The sequence below is a fragment of the Elaeis guineensis genome, chromosome 6 (genome assembly GCF_000442705.2).
Source record: "Elaeis guineensis isolate ETL-2024a chromosome 6, EG11, whole genome shotgun sequence".
Taxonomy (NCBI): Eukaryota; Viridiplantae; Streptophyta; class Magnoliopsida; order Arecales; family Arecaceae; genus Elaeis; species Elaeis guineensis.
Genome location: NC_025998.2, coordinates 8883384 through 8900173, shown reverse-complemented (window position 1 = coordinate 8900173; position 16790 = coordinate 8883384). Strand labels below are relative to the sequence as shown.

At 39.3% G+C, this 16790-nt stretch overlaps 1 non-coding gene and 1 pseudogene across 1 annotated transcript; one reads left to right on the top strand and one right to left on the bottom strand.

The window, feature by feature from the left end:
* Window positions 1-1183: 1183 nt before the first annotated feature.
* Window positions 1184-5597, top strand: LOC140858712 (probable E3 ubiquitin-protein ligase LUL4; annotated as a pseudogene).
* A 10449-nt stretch (window positions 5598-16046) lies between these two features.
* On the bottom strand, window positions 16047-16153 carry LOC140858914 (small nucleolar RNA R71). The gene has a single exon (XR_012142318.1). It is a non-coding gene; the product is annotated as a small nucleolar RNA R71 (small nucleolar RNA).
* Between the last annotated feature and the right edge of the window lie 637 nt (window positions 16154-16790).

Here is a 16790-nt window from a genome sequence, read left to right as displayed (position 1 = left end):
TACTATCTGATCACCCTAGAATGTGTATTGGAGTTCGTGGATGGGGAGGATCAAATCAAATGTTAGTAATGAAGTTTAATAGTTAATTTGTATGAAGCTAAAAGCATTTGTAAAGCATCACCATACGCACATAATTGAAGCTAGCAGAAAAAGCTATGATCTAATGGTTGCACAGCACTTTCCTTTAAAAGATGTTTCACGTTCGAACCAAAGGCCATGTTTCTCCTAGTGTTTGACATAGATAGTAGCTTTCTTGTTTGTACGCATTAAACTCCAAAATGAAGGAAAAAAGACGGTCTTAGGTTAAATCTTAAAGCCCTCACCAATGATAATTTAGCTTTATGGACTAGATCTTAATAAATGAATAAGAGTGATTTTAGCTTAGCCTCCTTATCATTAGGATATTTGAGCCCTTGTTCATAGTTCCAGAGACTTTCCACTAGATTTGCAGCTTTAGCAGGAAACTCTTGAACTATGTCTAATAGCTTTTGTTTTAAACTACTCCATTATATGATTGACACTTTCAAGTAGATCAACTGACATTCTCTTTGGCAGACTGGCAAGAGCATAAACTATCATTCCAAAAGTCTCATAAATGTAAAGGTGAGGCAATAAAATGATGGGCTACATAAATGATCGGCCCTGTGCAATAGGCGATGTGCCACCATAGATTTTAGAAATGAATTGAGTTGAGCTTCGGAGAACAGAGCATGCTTAAATCTTGCCTTTTTGTACTATCATTTCTTTAAAATTTTTCCTCCATATAATAACTTAAAAGCACCCAATTATAAAGACTATTGGAGGACACTGAATTTGCAAAGTCCATTAGTTGTCTATCTTTCAAAAGCACCTCCTCTCACTTCTCTAATGCATGGATAAAAATGCATATTAGTACATGAGGCTCTGGGAAAGGGTCATATGTGCGCAACCTTACCTCCATATGTGGAGAATCTATATCTAGTTTTAGACCTGTAACACCCAAGTCACAGTAGAACATTGTGATAGAAAATTCTCTCTCTCTCTCTCTCTCTCTCTCTTCTAACATCACTCTCTTTCTCAAGAACCTCTCAACACTCACTCTCTCTCTCTCTCTCTCTCTCCCCCCCCCCCCCCCTCATCCCCTATATGGAATAGCCATTTCCTTTGTGTTTGTTTTTTTTTATTGGGGGGCTAGGAAGCTGCCATGGGGAAGGAATTTGGTTTGTGGGTTTCTGTTTGTGTAAAGCCGTGGGCTGCCTTTGATTCACTTGCTGTGTGTCTCAGATCTCTGAAGAGCTGTTCTTATTCTAACACATTCCTGGGTTTGGTTGTTCTGTTTGGTGAACAGAAATAGTCAAGAAGATAGCAAACCGGTACTTCTTTTCTTCCTCTCTCTCTCTCTATCTCTCGGGTTAGTTTTTCATTTCCTCTCCAATGTTTTTCGAATTTTGTGCTTGGTATGAAGTGCTTAGTTTTCTTGTTTCTTTCCTCACTTGCAGACATATGTTCTCGAGTGGGCATATACTACTGTGATGGATGCAAGAGAAGGTGACCAAGGTGCTTCAAAGATTGAAGTATTTCCACTCGTTCTATGTTTTTTTAATGGTTCATTACCCTTCCTTCCATATAGGGTTTATTCTATGATTTAGAGCTTGAGTCTAAAATTACTGTTTATTTGTTCTATATGCTAGCATGTAAGGCTTCATTGCCAACATCTTGCTTAAAAATTTCTTCCCCCCACCACCCTCTAATTCTTTATGTTTCTTTTTTGCTGTTGGTTTTCAAGGGTGGGAGGTCGATGTAGATAAAGAGGAGCGAAGGTGACTGTCTCAATAATGTCGATCCTGCCATCCTTATCCAAGCGCTTAAAAAAAGGTTGGCAAGCGTGCAGAGCTCTTGGACTCAAAAGGTGGAAGCGAGGAGCCTGAATAGCTCCAGCTTGAGGACGGAAAAGGGGAGCAAGAACACAGTGACAGCCTGAAGGTGCTGAAGCTCCCCTTCCGAAAGGACAAGAAGTCAGTCAAGAAGCTAATTCTGTTTTAGATTCCAACTACCGAAGGACATCCTATTACCTATTCTTCCTAAATGAATTTTGTCTCTAATGTTGATCTTCCAGTCTTTTCCTGAATCAGTTGGACAAGCTATTATCGAAAACAGTGGCATGGGATAATCTGTTTTCCTTTTCTGTGCATGCAACTTCTTTAGGGATGCTTGCAGTTAGATGTCTTTTGTTTGCAATGCAGTTAGCATTTAAATGTGTCATTGTCTTTGAGGAAAGCAATTACTTTCTACACTTGGATTTCCTCCATTGATTCAATTATCCTTTAGGCCTGTTTAAATGGTTGGACCCAAAATTCTATAAGATTTGTGGCTCAACTACTAAAAATATAAAATTATAGACTGCACTAGGTTTTATTTTTATAACAATCCAGGAGATCTTTTGAGTGAGCTGGCCCGAATCCCATAGGGACCCTAGGTAGTTGTAAAATAGGCCTAGTCCAACCATCTTGTATGGATAGTGGTTTTACTTAGTGTTTGCATAAAATCTTTGATAAATGAATATAACATTGGAAGCTTAGACACAACATTGTTACATTATTGACCTACTAAGTTGCTCTTATTGGAGTCAATGAAGCTTGGAGGCAAGGTTTAGGGTGATAGGTGCATTCTAATATTGGTGCAAGAGTCTAGATAGTTGGAAAGTGATACTTATCGAAGTGGGATTGAACCTTTAACAATTAATCATTCATAGAACTAGGATTAGAGAAGGGGTCAAGGAATGTCAAACTGACCTAAACCACCAAGTTCTAGGTGACCAACCCAAACTAGTGAGGTAAAGGTCCAAATGGCCCTCCAGGTCCATAAGAGGCCCAACCTAACTGGGCGGTACTATCTGGTTCTACTTGATTTAGAGCAATTTGTGCCGTTTGGCCCCTTATTGACCTTATGATGGGTTGCTTTTTTGTTGATTTGAGCTTGAATCCAAGAAGCTAAAGGTGTTAACCCCTCGTTTCTCTCTCCATTCTTCCCCTTTTTGTGTTTTTATGTCTAGAGAAACCAAAATTTGTAACACTCTTGGTAGAGTTCTACATTAATTCAAATTAAAATTATAATTTTTAAGGTTTTTGTTGGTTTGAGTGCATAGGTCATGATCCATGATTTCTCAACTAGAAAATTATAGAAAAATCAAGTGGAAACATTTGAATCCCATGTAGAGTACTATTTGCTAATGAGGAACACAAATTTCCTACGCATCCACTAGTTTAGTTGGTTAAAGCAAGGCTTATAGTGATATTGATTGTAAATCAGGCATCAGAGAGAGATATAAGAAGGTGCAACTATATGCCTAGAAGCAAGATTAACGAAACCTATGGATGTCATGTCCATTTATGACTTCATGCTATAGAAAAGTCAAATAAGAATGACAAATATTCAAGAAAAAATTCATCTCAATGCTATTGGTAGCATGTCAATATCTATCATTTCTATAATAAAATGCATAGGTGCATCCAGATAGTTCTTATAGTAACTAGTGTCAAGTTTGTCTTAAGAAGTATCTGACATTCTCTTTTCCAATTGAATCCTGTCATTTACAATATCAGATAATGCTATAAGAAGGGTATGGCAAGAACTTCGAAACATTTATACGAGATATGAAATAAATGGAGTATATTTGGATAAGGTCGATCGAATTTGGGCTCAGATTCGGTTAGATCAAATTTAAATAATGGGGTCCTATATCGATGGTCCAAGCCATTAGATATGATCTACTACCTCAAAACAGCTACATACCAAACCTCATATGATTTGAACATCTCTAGTCTATGCATCAAGTGATCAAAAAATATATCTAATTCAATTTTATTTAGGTTGTCTAATTTTTTACTATTTGATGCATAGCTAGGGACCTTTAAATCATATGATTTTTGTGTGAAACAGTTTTGAGATATTAGATCACATTCAACAGTTTAGATCATTGATGTAGGATTCTTATTATAGAATTTTGATTTGATCGGATTTGAATCCATATCTGATCGATCTGATTCTAGCCTAGCTCCAATTCTAATGATGGACTATAAGCTAACAAAGCACCGACAGTCAAAAGGAAGATGATTTAAATATTGGTGCTTACAATTTAAAAAAAGTTAAATAATCTTAACACTAAGAAACAAAGTAGCCTAGGTTCATTCATATGTGCATGGAAGTTTGATGCATGACAATAAAAACTATCCTCCATAATTGTAGTCCTGAAGGTGAAAAAAGAATGAAAAGTTTTCCCATGTGATAGTTTAGTCTAAGATAAGTGTCAACATCATAATTTCAACATCCATAAACCTTAAAATAATATTCAAAAATAAGCAAATGAAAACAAGACAAAAATGATATGAATTGATACTGAACTGGTACATATTTGTTGTATCAGATGTCGATAAGGTATGGTTTAGTATATATACCATATTGGTACCTTGAGCATAGTACTCGGTATCAAAATTGTAAACCTTGGATCTTGAACTACTCCCCCTACAGAAAAAAAATATATGAGTAATCGTGATACATTCCCATCTTAGAGCAGATGATGGTCATGATTATGTTGTTATCGGAGTGAATAAGCTTTCTTTCTAAGAGGATTTTAATGTTTTATGTATGAAATGAAATGCAAAAGTAAGACATGAGTGAGTATTTTATTTTCTGTACTTAAACTATTTCTCTGTTACTCTATTAAAACTTGCAAGTAAAATTATTATTATTATTATTTGAATGAAGCAAATAAAATTATCTGAGGAACTCTAAAATGATCAGTTTGCAACTTACTTAGCAACTCATCTTTTGTATGACAGTTTTACTATATTTGCTCTGCAAAGGATTGGTTAAATTGTTGTTTCTCCCTGTTTTATCCTGACTCATGCATGGATATAAGAATACCTCTTCAAAAAGGAGAGTATCAAAAATTTCACAGCCTTCAGGAACTGGTATTGATGTGGGTTTCTTTGAGTTAGATGAACTTCCAAAGCTATTAGATGAATGTTTCATCTTACTAGTTGTCTATGCTGAAGATTGCCCATTGCATCTTCCAAAAGAATGAACTTATATATCAGTCTGCTGCTGCTGCCCGTGCTTAGATTACTGAAGCAGTTATAAAGAATAATAATGGGCCTTTCCAAGTATATGTTGTAAAACAAATATCATAGGTAGATGGTGAATGCTATGAATTGCAAGAAATTTTTGATGTTGGGATTTTAGTAGAAGCAGGATTTGATGGTGGTGATTCTGAAAAGGAATGTGTTTTTTGTATGTCTGAATCAACGGATACTGCTGTGCTTCCTTGTTGGCACATGGTGAGAATTCAATAAACTCCAAGATGTTGTTACTTTTTTTCATCCTTTTAAGTAGTTAAAAGGTTGCTTAATGAGGCTTGAAGAATATAATCGCACCTGTCTTCTTTCCCATGTACATGGCAGAACCTCAAGTTGGTAACTTGGTTTCATATTACAATGTATGTGGAGTGAATGTACAAAAGCATTAAGGCTTCAATCAAATAAATGTCCTATATGTACCAACCTATTGAAACAGTAATGGAGATACCAAATAAAAGACAAGGACATAAATGGCTGCATTAGCTATCGATTTTGAGCTGCTAACATGGTAGATCCTATAATTTTCATCTTTCTCCTGGCACATCTTAGATCTATACGTATTGTTGCAAGAGATTCCTGACTCCACTCAGAGTAACTGTAGATGGTCAGAAATGATTGGTGCAGCGAGACCTACAAAAAATTCAAGTCAGAGTTGGCTCCGATGGGGATCCTCCGACGGCCAAGTCAGGAAAATGCAACAGATGAAAGAAGAGCAAGAAGGGTAGAGGGCACGCGTATGTACATACCTGGAGGATCTCTTTTTTCTTTCTATATAAGAGGTGAGAGCCATAAGGGGAAAGTGATGAGAGACCATTTCGGCCTCTCTATCCATACCACTCATGATGTCCAAGTTTGTGAATTACAAGAGTTACTATGGCATGTTATCTACCATGGGATTTGATTAGTCTACCAGGCTAGTCCAAGTAATAATTTCTTCTGGTTTGGACTTTGATGGCGGACGTCACCTTATCTGATGCGTAGTTAGCCACTCTCAGGGATAGCTTGATTTGACATGATCTCACCTGTGTGCAGCCAGCCGTTGGAGTGGCAAGGTCCCGCATGGAGCGATGTGACTTGATATGATGGCATGGAGGTTGACACTTCCAAAGGGATAACCAGCGAGTGTTGAAGGGAATATAGCCTGTGGCTAGAAATAGGGATCGATGGGGATCTTTTGATCAAAGATGCTGTTGGGCTCAAGATCCTTCTTGGATTGATATCCGATGTCTAGATGTCACCCTGAAGCCATCGGCTAAGGACTTGCAAGTGGGGCTACAATTGACAGCCAAGCTAAGCTTAGTGGCTGAAACTGGGATTGGTGGCCAAGGCAAAGGTTGGCTGTCGAAGTCAAGATCGGCCAAATTTTCCACCAACCATTGCAGGAGCTTCATCTGAAAGGGTCAATAAGAGAATGAGGATTGATGGGATCTGAAGTGAGGTCCACTACTTCATTATATACTGAATGACTTCCTTCAGCATAGCTTTTCTCATAGTTCTAGGATAATATGTCTACCACTGGGATTGTACTCATTTACCTCCAATCGATAGGTGGTGTCCTTGGAGAGTGGGGATCGGATAGGTCCGAAGTTACCACAATCTAGATAACATATCTATCACTGGGATTGTACTCATTTACCTCCGATCCACACTAAGGTGGTGTCCTTAAAGAGTGGAGATTGGATGGGTTCGAAGTGGGATCCCCACTGCCATGTGTCTTCCACATAGATGGCATATTATCCCCGAACACATGCTCCATACTTTCGAGTTCGAATCGAAGAGAGTTCGATCGAAAAGAGTTCGAATGAAGGGAGTATGCTAATCTATGGCTACTGGAGATACGCTACCATCACAGCTAAAATGATGTGTCTGCACTTTTTTGAAGAAAGAAAGGGTCATGCCAGGGGCAAATCATAATCAAGTAAAGTAGGACGGTTTGCAGGATTTGAAGGATGGTGCACTTCGTTTTGGACATTGCCCATAATAAGCTTTCTGTTGGCTTCTACTGGCCAGTGAAGGCATGCCAAATATTGGCCAACCGCTGGCGAAGGGGGATTTGGTATATGAAAAATGACGTATTTTCTTTGTCTTTTTTTTGTAGTTGCTTATTTTTTGCAATTTGACTTTTGTAATCGAACAAGTTTATCAGTAAAGTATTTAACTTAAAGTCTCGTGTTTCACCTATGTTGTTTTTCTCTATTTCTTGTTTTATTTGATTACCCGAACTTTATGTTCCTTGACTTCGTATTGGGAGATGGTTTAGGGCTGAAGTTTTAGGTGTGGCTGATTGCGACATGAGAGAGGGTTCTCATAAGAGATGAGGGTATTTAAGAGCTCCAGAGAATCTTTTTTGAAAAGTTGCTTTCACGGAATCTCGAGGACATCATGCTTTGTCGTCGCATGCCTGGAAATGAAAGTCCTATAAGGGCATAGGATTCAGATTTTTGATGACGATCGAGGCAATCTCTATGACTCTTCCCTGACCGATACCCATTCTTAATAAGCAGGAGTTGTTGGGTGGTGACTAACCCCCATCTTCTTTATAGAAGGGATCCTTCATCATCTCAAAGTAGAGATCCGCTCGCGATCCTTCACGGCGTGGCAGCATGATCCTTCTCTCCAGTGAACAGCAGATATCTCCGTGGCTGGGGGAGCTGGTTCTTCAAGCTGAACTCGCCAATCATGCAAACTTCGGCTTGGCATGGGAGGTGTTGGAAATTCTCCACCGCACCAGGGGAGGATTTGGATCCACGGTCATTGGGAATGTTTTCCTGCAGCACTCGAAGGGGAGGTCTTGACTTTTTAGTGAGTCCCTCCTTCCTCTTTGGTGGGATGGCTTCTTCCATAATCTTTGTGGGGCATCTGGTCAGTAGACATATCCCTTCGGATCTTTCCTGTCTGTGTACCTGAGAGATACATGCTCCTGAGAGGGATGGCCACCTGGCCATTGAAGTGGAGCCTGAGGGGGTTGCGACCTTTGCTGACGGGAGGATTCCCGCATGGGGAGAATTAGTGGTCTATTGGTGTGGCTTGGATTACTGCATGGGAATCCTCAGTGGCCTACTGGTGCAGCTTGGATTCCGCATGGGGATCCTCAGTGGCCTATTGTGTGGCTGAGACCCATTGATGCAATTGACTAGCGATTTCACTGTCCTTTCTCTTATTTGTATTCCCCTTTACTATCATCTTTGTAATGATGATTTGACTTTCAAGGAGTAAATGTTCTTCTTTCTCATTTCTTTTTTTATCTTTGTCCTATATGGCTACTGTTGATGTACCTTGTCTAATGTCTAGTAAGCCTCTAGCTCATCTTGCATCGAGCGATCTATATGTGCCGACTAAGGAGACATTAGACCTAACGGTGAACTTTCTTGGTTCGCTTATGGACGGGCGGCAGGCATCAGATCGAATCTGAAAGATGGTCTGATAAGTTAGCCTTCCAAAGATCCTTCATGATTACATTCGTTGAGGTAGAGAAGCACTCTTCTCATGGCTATATTTGCCCGAAGATGAAGTACCTTCAAAAAATTTCTGACTATATTCATATTCGTAAATGAAGTACCCTTCTTGTGGCTATATTCATCTAGAGGTGAAGCACCTTCTAAAAACTTCTGACTATATTCGTGTTCATAAACAAAAAAACTCTTCTTGTGGCTATATTCATTCGGAGATGAAGCATCTTTGAGGAACTCCCGATTATATTTATGTTTCGTAAATGAAGCATCCTTCTCGTGGCTATATTCGTCTGAAGATAAATATCTTTGAGAAACTTTTGGCTATATTCAGTTTATAAATAAAGCACCCTTCTCGTGGCTATATTCATCTAGAGATGAAACACCTTTGAGAAACTTCGGTTTGCCTTTATTTCTTGTGCAACTTGAGTTGGTGGGCTGAGTATCTTCGTGGATTTGCCCTCCGAAGGTCCTCTTGGGTTAGCCTTCATTTCTCTACGACTCAGGCCTTCTAATGCTCTACTCATTGAAGTCTAAGGAGAGGGGTCCTCAATGGGTTAGCCCTCGCTTCTTAGTCATCAAAGTCTTCGATCTATATGAGATCGCGTGAGTGCTGGAGGTTCTTTTAGGTTTGCCCCTTTCCAAAGGTCCTCACTGGGTTAGCCTTAGCTTCTCATATGATTAAGGTCTTCTGATATCCTACTCACTAAAAAGCGAGGAGTCAGGGGTCCTTAATTGGTTGGCCTCTGCTTCATAGCCATCGAGGTCTTCGTTAAAGATTGAAAAAGAACGGATATGTCCTAAAAAAAGATCATTTTATTGAAAGATAATTAGTATATTGCTAATAATACATCTAAAGATTCTCTATGGTGGATTGCTGTCATCTTGGTTGGGGTCCATCTGATCCGAAGACTTCTGGTGTGTGAACCCAAAGTTTGCTAGGATCAGTTTGGAGAGTTCGATGGTTGACTCTATCTCGATCAAGGTTGGCTTAGGAGCTCGCTCACTAGGAATCCAAATGCTAGCCTGTGGTATGCTTCGAAACTCCATCCATTGTAATAGCAATCGGGACTTTCTGAGGGAATAAATTATCTCAAGTCAATCCCGAATTGCCACATGGTCCTCAAAGAGAAACTCAAAGTGATTCACTGGCTGCTTCTTGGTAACAGGAGCATGCAGTTAATGGGTGAGGCAATTGGTGTTTTAGAATGGACACATGGTGTGATCCGATTATTGATTAGTCGGCATGTGCCACTTGAAACCTGTATAAATAGGTGGCCTCCCTTATAGTAGAGGCATCTGTCAGAGCTCCTGCTAGTCTTCCTTGAATATTCTATAGTGATGGAGCCATCGCCATGAGTTGTGAAGGAGGTAGCAAAGAAGAAGGTTGAATACCTATGGAAGTCTCTGCCTAAGAGGGTGAAGGCTGCCTTACCAGAGCCTCTGAGCATGGCTAAGCACCGCCTCCCTTGAGGGCCTCAGGTGAGGGGTCCTCCATTCTTGGGGAGCGCGGTCCACCAAGGTACTATCATTGATGCCTTTGCGAAGGTGCGACTTCGCTGCATAGTAGGGTACAAGGCCTTTGAAGCCTTCAATAGGGAGCTCCTCGATGCTTCAACGGGCGGATTCATCTAGAGATTTGAGAACTACAAAACCCACGTAAAGTATCTGATGCTGTAGCTACACCTACACCACTTCCACCCAGAGAATAGTCATGAGGAAGTCGGGGTGTTTTCTTTGGAGGATGAGGATTAGGCCCTCCTTGTTTGCCTTGTTTCTGCTCTTCCTCCACTTGTTTTGTTGCACAGCACCTTTATTGTGCCACTTTTGTAAATGTTAAAATGAATGAATGGAAGGAATTTTTGTCTGTACCTTTTCCATAGATGAGTTTTTCTTTATAACAGTTGTTTTCTTTGAAGTCTCTGAAGTCTTCGGCAGCTCATCAATTCGCATCCATGGATGACTTTGCCTTCTGGGGTTCGGTTAGTCGATCTTATTTGACAGTGTTGGGGTGGCTACCCAAAGCATCCTTGTGGTGTTCAGAACAGCATCGAACACCTTTTCCCAGCTATCCTTGGGGATTCATTCTAGAATTGGGTCTTCATTGAGAATCGAAAGAGGGTGGCTGTATCCTAAAAAAGGATTATTTTATTAAAAAATAATTAATACATCATTAATATTACATTCATAGGTTCTCTAAATTCTATGGTCAAGGTAAGGGCGTTCTATCTAGTTTCTTCAAACGATAAATCCCGAGTCTGATGACTTTATCTACTAGATAGGGCCTTCCAATTTTGGAGACAACTTCTCTTGCTCCGTAGGTTGTAATGCTCGACGTGTCGTAGGACTAGATCGCCGACTTTGAATTTTTTGCCACAGATGCGGGAGTTGTAGTATCGTGCCATCCGATGCTAGTAAGCTGCCATGCTCACCGATGCCTTCTCTCAAACTTTTTCAAGTAGATCTAGGTTGGCCTGGAGCAACTCCAAGTTATTTTGGTCGTTGTAGTTCTCGACCTGCAGAGGGAGTCCAATTTTTACTAGGATGACTACTTCCATTCGAAGGAGAGGTTGAAAGAAGTCTCTCCCATGAGTATTCTCTAGATGGTTCAGTAGGCCCAAAGCATGTTATGTAGTTCATCCACCTAAGATCCCTTGGTCCGATCCAACCTAGCCTTCAGTCCCTAAGAGTATGAAGTTAGTAACTTCAACTTCTCCATTGGCCTGTAGGTGTCCTATTGACATGAAATAATTAGAGATGTGAAGGCTTTGATAGAATTTGACAAATTTGAAACTGATGAATTGATGGCCGTTGTCTGTGATTAGCACCCATGGGAGACCGAAGCAGCAGATAATAAACTTCAGATAAAGTCCTTCACTTTGGCTTCAGTGATGTTGGCAAGAGATTCGGCTTCCATCCATTTTGTGAAGTAATCGATGGCTATGAGCAAAAATTTTCTCTAGTCCGATGCTTGTGGAAAAAGTCTCAAGATGTCCACCCCCATTGTATGAAAGGCCAAGAGGCATTGATCGGAGTCAGCAGAACAAAGGACCCATCAACGTGCACCACCCAAAATCCATTTGATTTTTGGAGGAGACTCATTTAGTAGGTTTGGTTGTTTCCTGGACTGGTTCAGGCTTCTTTGATCTTCTGGATGGTGCACTCTATAATGAAATCCACCAAGATCAGGGTTTTAATGGAGGATTGAGGTTTAAACTCTACTCCGAACTCTACAAACTCAATCGCCCATTTAGCCAGTCTACCAATGTGTTGGGCCGCCTTCAATGGTTGATCAGTTAAGATCATAATTGGGTGTGCTTGAAAATATGGCCGAAGCCTTCGAGCTGTAATAATGAGGGTAAAGATGAGCTTCTTTAGCCTGGTGTATCTAGTCTCTACATCATAGAGGTTTTGCTGACATAATAGATTAGCCTTTGAACCTTATCTTGTTTCCTAACTAATATAGCATTTATGGCAATGGGGGAGACTGCTAGGTATAAGTAGAGCTCTTCATCTAGCTTTGGCCTGTTGAGAGTGGAGCAGAGGTGAGATAACTTTTTAGCTCCTTAAATACACATTGGCATTCTTCGGTCCATCGAAAATTTCTCGATTGTTTCAGGACTTGGAAGAATGGGAGGCAATATTCGATCAATCTGGAGATGAATTGGTTCAATGCTACCACTCATCAGGTGAGGTGCTAACACCTTTTTATAGACTTTGGTGGGTTCATCTCTTGTATGGCCTGAATCTTTTCAGGATTGGCTTCAATCCCCTGGCTTGACACCATAAACACCAGAAACTTGACCGAAGTGACTCCAAAAGTACATTTCATCGGGTTCAATTTTATCCGATACTTTCGAAGTGTGGTGAAGGTCTCCTCAAGGTTTTAACATGGATTTGCGAGGCTCTACTTTTGACAAGCATATCGTCCATGTAGACCTTCATATTTCATCCTATCTGGTTGTTGAAGATCTTGAGATGCTGATAAGTTGTACCTACATTATTTAAGCCAAAGGGCATAACCTTCTAATAAAAAATTTCTGTTAGTAACAAAAAACTATTTTCTCCTCATCTTCAGATGCCATCTAGATTTGGTTATATCCGGAGAAAGCATCCACAAACTAAAGAAGTTTGTGTCCTGAAGTAGCATCCACTAATTGGTCAATTAGAGGTAGTGGATGGCTGTCTTTCGGACATGCTTTGTTCAAGTCAGTGAAGTCGATGCAGATATGCCACTTATCATTCATCTTTTTCATAAAGAACACATTTGCGATCCAATCAGGATAAGTTACTTCTCAGATGAAGTCAGTGTTAAGCAACTTGTCTATTTTTTCTGCTATCACCATTTGCCGCTCAGGTGCGAAGCTTCTTTTTTCTGTTTGATGGGCTGATAAGTTGGTTTAACATTTAACTGATGCATCATCATCACTGAATCAATGCCCGACATATTGGCTAGGGTCTAGGCAAACATGTCCGCATTTTTTTGGAAAAAAAAAGAGACATTTTTTGGTTACCTGATCTAAGTTTGACTTGATATGGGTACTTTATGCTCCTTGTTCTCATCATTTAGTAGGATCATTCGAGATCTTCTATTGGTTCTCCACACTCTTTAGTTAGTTCATCATGGGTGTCCAATCTATCGACCGAATATACTTCAAAGGGCTTTATGCCGTGGACTATGATGTTATAGCACTTTCGGGCCAGGACCTTGTCTCTTGAAACTCGTCAACTCTAAACTTAGTTGAAAACTTCATCTTTAGATGATCTATGGACACTAAGGCTCGGAGTGCATGCATTAAGTTTGAAATGTCTGATAGCGTGAAACTATAAGAAAGTCAACCTGAGCTGTAGATCGCCTGGGGGCTCACCCAACGATTGCTGATAGGGTAACCATTTCTTCAATGGGTATTGCATCACCAGTGAACCCCACAAGAGGGGAGCTGATTTTATGTCACAAATTGACATAAAAAGTATCAATTAATATCTAAATTATCTAACTTTATTAAGAAATTGATACTTGTTATTATATTTTGCAGAAGAAGAGATCATCAATAGAAAGAACAAGGAAAGAGGATTCCAACGGCGTAAATTTTATGCAAAACGGAGTTAAATTGACCCAGAAATTGAAGAATGAAGAAAAGAAGACTCAATTGGGTCAAACCCGAGTCAAATCAGATCAAAATTGGTCAAAAATCAACTAATTTGGTGATCTGGTTAGCCGCCTGGTCCACAGCAACAGGCGCATGGACCATGGACCATCGGCGCACCATAAACCCCCCTAACAACCCTCTAAAACCTCTTAGTCCCACATCTAAAGTTTTGAAAACCTTATAACCCCCAAATGCCTATAAAAAGCCCCCAAAGGTCCTTGTTTATGTATTCTTCCTTCCGGTCAAGCTTGTAACCCTAGATAGTGGGGTTTTTAGCTCTCTTCTCAAGCCTCGAGCTTGAGGTTTTTTTAATAAATTTTTTTTATATATAAAATCTTATTTTATGCAATTTCATCTCTTACATTATGCAATTTATTTTTCTTGCAATTAGGATAGTTTAATTTATGCAATTTAATTTTATGCAATTAGGTTAATTTAAATTATGCAGTTTAAATTATTGCAATTAGGATAGTTTAATTTATGAAATTAGGGTAGTTATTTTCTGTATTTAATTTTGCAAGTAGATTTTAGATCATGTCTAGCTAAGCATCCCTTCTAGGGTTTGCGATGAAGCTAGATCATGAGTAGGATTTTACATAGGGTTCTTTCTTTTTCTTAGGGTTTCTTTTTCTTCCTCTTTTGTCAAGAATTTTTGATGAACTACAGTTGGGTCAGAGTCCCTTCATAGTTCATGCTTGATTCAGTGCATAGGAGGAGAAAATCCTAAGGGATCCTAGTCACTACTCCCTTGTAAAGAATCTTGATGGGTTATCGTTGGGCCTTAGTCCCTTCATAATCTATGCTTGGGAAAGACAAGAGGAGTAGTCGTTAGGATCAATAAGAAAAATTCTAGGTAGAATTCCCTAATCTAGATCTAGTGGATTCAAAAACCCTAGATCCTTAGTCTTATTGTCTTTAGCAAACAACTTTCGACTTTCGATTTTTGTTAAAGCTCGCTTGAGCATAGATTTGAAAATCATTTTTAAACCAAGTCTCTGTGGGATCGATCCGTACTCGCTGGTCGTGCTACTCTGCACACTGTGCGCTTGCGATTTTATTTACAAATTTTAAGATTTGCACATCAAGTTTTTGGCGCCGTTGCCGGAAATTTGGCATTTTAAATTATTTTCAAATATTTGTTCTTCGTGCGTTATAACTCTCTTTCTTTTTCCTTTAGGTTTCTATATTTAGTTGGTGATTGCTGGAAAACTCAGGTACGCTTCTAATTTCTCTTTATTATTTTTAGTTAATTACTTTCCTTTAGACCTAATCATTTGAATTTACTTAATCACAAAAAAAAAAAAAATAAAACAAAAGACATTTCATAATCGTGAAGTAAAATATCAAAATTAAAAAAAAAATTAAATTAAAATCTTTTACATTCTTGGTCATCTTGTTTATTTGCATTTGCATTTTCATAATTAATCTAAGGGCATCAACCCATTAACAAGATAAGGTGGGGATTGCATTACCCTTCCTTAGCCCAAAAATCATCTCCATCATATTGCATTACCTAGACCTTTAATCTTAAAATCAATTAGACGTCAACCTTAAGGAATTCGAGCTCAATAGGACAAGGAACCCTAAGAGTTCTACCAAGTTTGAGTTGTTTGATTAGTTGGTGTCTAGACAAGTCCCTGAGGGTGGTTTGTTAAATTGGTTCAGTTGCTGGCCTGGCCAACTCGTTTGATGTCTAGAAAGGCAACGATGAGTGAACCTCCCACCTCTTATACTTACCTGGCTAACTAGTTGATCAATCTCCACTTGGAAGGCTTGAAGGGTCATCTTGGAACAAGTTAGGAGCTGTCTAGATTTAGATTAACCCTAGGATAGATTGAGTTTAATTTATTGTTTCACTTGTTTGAAAAAAAAAAAATTGTATAAACATCGAGAACTGTACACCTCGTGTGTGGAGAAGAGTGTCGGGTCGTCTAGTTAGAATTGAGTCAATTCCTGTTGTTCCAATGGCTGAACCAATCCAACCCATGACCCTTAAGGATTTGTGTTATCCAGTTGGCTCCATCCAACCATCTTGTATCAGGTTGCCACAACCCACAGCTAACAATTTTGAAATCAAACCTCAAATCATAAATATGCTTCCAAAATTCACAGGATTAGAGAATGCTTATATATTTATTAGAGAATTTGAGGAGGTATGTGCAACCATGAAACTGCAATTAACAGAGGATGAGGTCAAACTTAGATTAATCAACTTTGCCCTTAAGGACAATGCTAAGAAGTGGCTTTATAGTCTCCCAAACTATTCTGTCACTACCTGGGAGGGCTTTGTGAGAATATTTTTAAAAAAGTATTTTTTCCATCATAAAACAACTAGGATTAGGAATGAAATAAATCAATTTTACCAACTAGCTGGTGAATCATTTTGGAAGTACTTTGATCGTTTCAAGAATCTTTTGACCCAATGCCCACACCATGGAATAGAAACTTGGAGACTATGCCAGATCATCTATGAGGGGTTAGATTCAAACTCAAGAACCATGCTAGAGTCCATGTGCCAAGGCCAATTTATGGACAAAGAAACTACTGAAGCTTGGCAATTCTTAGAAGACCTAGCCGAGAAAAATTTACAGTGGGAAACAACTAGGGAACCTGATAAAGCTACACCTTCAAGAGGAGGAATGCATCAAATTCAACCAACCCTAGCATCAGAGGCCAAGATTACAACCTTAACACGTAGATTGGAAGCCTTAGAATTACAGAGACCAGCCAATGTAAATCAAATATCTGCACCCATGTGTAAAGGGTGCAATGCACCAGACCATGTCTTAGAAGAATGTTCCTACTCGAATGAGTGTGCACAGGTGAATGCCACCTATCAAGGACCATTGAACAATCCTTATGCACCCACATATAACCCAGGTTGGAGGAATCACCCGAATTTCTCATTGTCCTAGAATCCTAATGTAGGCAATCCAAATTTCAATCAGCAAAATCTAAGGTCCAACCCAGTAATGAACAACCCGCCAGGCTTCCATGATAATGACAAGAAAATTACCTCTTTAGAGAAAAGCCTAGAAGCCATGATGAAGACACATACCAGCTTTATGCAAACCACG